General features: G+C 46.4%; 1 protein-coding gene across 2 annotated transcripts in view; it reads right to left on the bottom strand.

Annotated features, from left to right (window-relative positions):
- Positions 1–5,000, bottom strand: part of LOC138865463 (uncharacterized) — a 40,301-nt gene that overhangs the window by 35,094 nt on the left and 207 nt on the right. The gene's annotated exons all lie outside the window — the stretch shown is intronic.

Below are 5,000 nucleotides of genomic sequence, written 5' to 3'. Positions count from 1 at the left end.
GAGAGAGAGAGAGAGAGAGAGAGAGAGAGAGAGAGAGAGAGAGAGAGAGAGAGAGGGGGGAAGAGAGAGAGAGAGAGATGGAGGGAAGAGAGAGAGAGAGAGATGGAGGGAAGAGAGAGAGAGAGAAAGAGAGACATGGAGGGAGAGAGAGAGAGAGAGAGAGAGAGAGAGAGAGAGAGAGAGAGAGAGAGAGAGAGAGAGAGAGAGAGAGAGAGAGAGAGAGGGGGAGAGAGAGAGAGATGAGTAAAGGGGAGAGAGAGAGAGAGAGATGGAGGGAAGGAGAGAGAGAGAGAGAGACATGGAGGGAGAGAGAGAGAGAGAGAGAGAGAGAGAGAGAGAGAGAGAGAGAGAGAGAGAGAGAGAGAGAGAGAAAGGCAAACAGAGAGATGAGGGGAGGGAAACGAAAGAGACAGCCAAACAAACAGACACACAGACAGACAAAGACACCAAAGCGCCCCAAACAAAACTCAATTCCTCAAAACAAAACTTTCCCTCGGGACGCCAGCTCGCCCGCAGACGCTCCAGACGCCAAGACTTCGTTGCAAGAGGAGGTCACGGCGGATTTTCAGCAGTTGACACGATGGCTTGGCTTCCCTTCTCGTTTTTTTCTGCAATTGCATAATGTGGCACGCGAGCGGCTCGTGCACGGGGTGAATGCAACCCGGGTTATGCAACGATATAGTCAGGCACGAACAGAGAGGCAGTCTTCTGAGCCGTGACTAAGGTGCCAGGAAGGAGGAGAAAAATATATAGACGTCAGTAATACGAAATGTAAGGTGGAAATGTTGTCTTTGGGTTTACAGTGTAGTCGTTCTGCACCGCACGGACATATAGACACATCTGACGGTAAGAGAATAAAAAAAGGGAGATATATCGAGAACACATTTGAAAATGGCAAATGCGCGGAGAATTTCTCTCTGACCTAATGGCCTCTCGCCCCAATCCCTCCCTCCCTCCTTCCCTCTGTCTCCCTTCCCTCCACCCCTCTCCCCCCTCACTCTGCCCCTCCGTCCCTCCCTCCCTCTGCCCCTCCACCCTCCTCCCTTCTCCCCTCCCTCCCTCTGCCTCTCCGTCCCTCTGTCTCCTTTCCTCCACCCTTCACCCCCCCCTCCCTCACTCACTCTGCTCCTCCGACCCGAGGCACGCGAAAGTTTCCCGACGTGCTTTTGTGGAGAATCAAGCAATATATTCTCTGTGTTTCTCTCACGCAGACAAGTGCAAACAAAAAAAAAGAAAAAACGCACACACACACACACACACACACACACACACGCACACACACACACACACACACACACACACACACACACACACACACACACACACACACACACAAACAAACACATACACACACACACACACACACACACACACACACACACACACACACACACAAAAACACACACACACTTACACACACACACACATACACACACACACACACACATAAACACACACACACTTACACACACACACATACACACACACACACACACACACACACACACACACACACACATAAACACACACACTTACACACATAAAACAAATACACACACACACACACACACACACACACACACACACACACACACACACACACACACACACACAAACACACACACACACACACACACACATACGGAGGAAGCAAGAAAGATCTTCCAGACAGAAAGCGGAGCGGGGAGGAGGTAGGGGGGAGGGGGGGGGCATATCAAGACAAATAAAAAACGAGAGATTTTGGAAAAGTTCAAATCAAAAGGGAATCGAAATTTCTCGACAGCTCTACCGTTAAGATCAGCGAGAGACATTCCAACAAGAAAAAAAAAAAACAAGAGTGATTGAGATTCGCATTCGACAGCCCGCAAAAAACCTTCGCATATCAACCAAATTAGCATAAGTCTGAGGGACGCTTTCCATCCCCCCCCTCACCCCACCCATTCTGATTCCTCCAGAAACCACAGCCAGCTCTAATTGCAACTTTCTCTTTCCTCTTTCTCTAATAATTTACTCATCATCATCATCATCATCATTATCATCAGTCTTCCACCTCCTCCTCCTTTTCATCACCACCATCATCATCGCCATCATCACCATCATCATCTTCACCACCACCCTCATCACCACCTTCATCACCATCATCACCACCCCATCATCATCATTCAATCCCCCCCCCCCCCACTTAACCCGACATTCAAGCCAGTCTGGACACTTTGACTGAGACTTTTGCTTCGACAAAAAGGCTATATTTCCAATGATTTCCACGGGGGCCGAAGACTGCGCTGGCTGCTCGCTGCTCAAGGTCCCTAAAGCGCAGAGTTCAAGGCGTTTTGCGAATATTTTGCGATTTCAAGCTGAGTACTAGTTCTATCCTTTCATTTCTTTTGTTTCTACCATTCGCTTGTTTTACTTTTCTTTGTTTGTTTGTTTATTTTTTCGCTTTGTTATCTCTCATTTCGATCGCATATCTTTTTTTTATTCTCTCTGTTGGTTCATTTATCTATTTTGCGACATTTTGTTTGCGAATTCCAGATGGCGAATCGAGGAATCATTCTTTCTATATACTTGTCTATCCATTTCTACCGTACGTTCACTTCGTTTACTGATTAAATTTTTCTATTTGCATTTTTTTTTTTTTTTTTTGTACGCGACTCGTTGGCAAAACGCGTTGCGATTATTATTTCTATCCATCCATTTATCTATTTTATCTGTCGATTAGTTTCTATCTATTGCTACAGTTATGATTTGCGACATTCTTTAGTTATCATTCCCCTGATTTATTCATTTTTCTATTTGCGACAGTCTTTTGTTTGCGAATTCGAGTTGGCGAAAAACGTGCGTGTTATTGTTTCTGTTTATTTATACTATTTTTACTATTCACTCGTTTACTGATTTTCTTTTTTCTATTTGTTCTCTGTCTACTTATTTCGACAATTTTATTCTTCATTTCTTCTCTTGATTCCTTTTCGTGTTTTACTGCATTTGTGAATTGCAATAGCGTCCTGTCTGCGAATCCGAAATAGCGAAACGCGAGGCAATTAAAAGAGCTCTATCTATTCATCCATCCATCTCCACCATTTATTCCTTTACTTCAATTATTTGTTTATTTTTCCACCTATTGCTACAATTTTGATTCGTCTTCCTTGGCATTTCCTTCGAACTACCGTAATTTGGCGATGCATAGCTATATAAATTTGTTATCTTTATCCATTTCATTTTCTATTTCTACTACTTATTTATCCATTTCATTTCCCGCTTCACTTCCATCAGGTCGCGTTTCCAAATCTGTCTTTGACTGTTGCCTGTGCTGTTTGTGATTAAATTTTCTCTTTTGCTAATATTTCATCCGAATTTTCTTTCCAAAAATCAATCTACGTAAAGAAAAAAAATGAGATTTTTTTTCTTTCAGTAAGACGTCAATGAAATCGAAACTGAAAACGGAATGGCGACCAAAGAGATCTTTCCTGCCAAGTCACGGTGAGCTCAGTTCAAGATCTTCCAAATAGGTATGATGGTGTCATTGATCGTGGGCGGAGCAGCGTCGTCTGTCAAGAAGCCGCTTCAAGAGCTCCTCTCATCACAGCTGATCGGGCACAGGCGATCAGCTGTTCTTTCTCATCGAAGGCAATCAGCTGTTCTTTCTCATCGAAGGCAATCAGCTGTTCTTCCTCATCAAAAGCAATCGGCTGTTCATTCCCATCACAGCTGATCGGGCACAAGCAATCAATTGCTGGCATGTCCGAGTGCATTTGCAGCTTCCTTCACTGATCTCAGACTAACCTGCACATTATGATTATCATGATTTTTTCCTTTCATTTTGCCTGTTCTTTCCATTACTTCCTTTTTCTTTATATGTAAATCCTCACATCTTAACTGTAACAATGATTTTTTTTCTTTGCTGTATACCCGCTTTAGCCTCGCCGCAGGAAATGCTTCAAGGGCGCCTCTGTGACGTATTTGGCGCCCACCCGTCACGCCCACGCCCTCGCCCAGCCCTCAGACCACAATCTATACATATTTATTTGTTTATTCATTCTAATGATATCGTAAGTTAAACCTTCGCCAATCACTGTTAAAACCTCCCTCTTTTTCTCCCCCTCTTATTCCTTTTCTTCTTCTTCTTCCTCTCCTCCTGCTCCTTCTTCTTCTTCTTCTTCTTCTTCTTCTTCTTCTTCTTCTTCTTCTTCTCCTTCTCCTCCTCTTCTTCTTCTCACCTTTCCTCCTACCCTTCCTGCCCCCTCCCCGCCACTAGTCAGGTGATGGTCCCCGGAACCTGTCTGGAGGCAGCCAAGGTCGGAGCGAGTCACTGCGCCCACACTCACCTGCCTGCCCCCGCCCCCTCCCCCCTTCCCGATACCCTAACCCCTCTCCCCAACCCCTCCTCCCCAATAGGCTCGCGCAGGTTCACTTAACGGTATCTGTGCCCCATGCCCTAGGACCTGCGCCCTACAATATTGGATTTCGTTTCAGGTCACAACCCGCGCACTCGTCAAGGAAAGGGCAGCTCTAGCGTCCGATTTCAAAATTCAGGGTTTCATATAACTCCCTGGTGTGACGTCTCGGGTACTCGGCTCAGCAGTTTTGTCCTGAATGCCATCTGCCCGCCTCGACTTTCGTTTCGCAACCCGAGAGCAAAGGACGGTCCTCGAAAAGTGTGTTTGACAGTGGTCAAGTCCGGAGTTGAGGGGTCGTCAGAGTGGGAGCAAGTTGAGGGGTCGTAAGAGTGAGAGCAAGTTGATGGGGGTCGTCAGAGTGGGAGTAAGTTGAGGGGTCGTAAGAGTGGGAGCAAGTTGAGGGGTTGTCAGAGTGAGAGCAAGTTGACGGGGGTCGTCAGAGTAGGCGAAGTTAAGGGATCGTTACAGCGGGAGCAAGTTGACGGGGGTCGTCAGAGTGGGCGAAGTTCAGGGGTCGTCGGAGGTCCGTGAATCATCCACTGAGCGATGGGATCACTTCAGCGGCGCGTTAAAGTCTCCACTCCCACGCGCACCTGTCCAGTCGGC

Source organism: Penaeus vannamei, chromosome 21 (assembly GCF_042767895.1).
Source record: "Penaeus vannamei isolate JL-2024 chromosome 21, ASM4276789v1, whole genome shotgun sequence".
NCBI lineage: Eukaryota > Metazoa > Arthropoda > Malacostraca > Decapoda > Penaeidae > Penaeus > Penaeus vannamei.
This window is presented reverse-complemented; position numbering and strand designations above follow the sequence as displayed.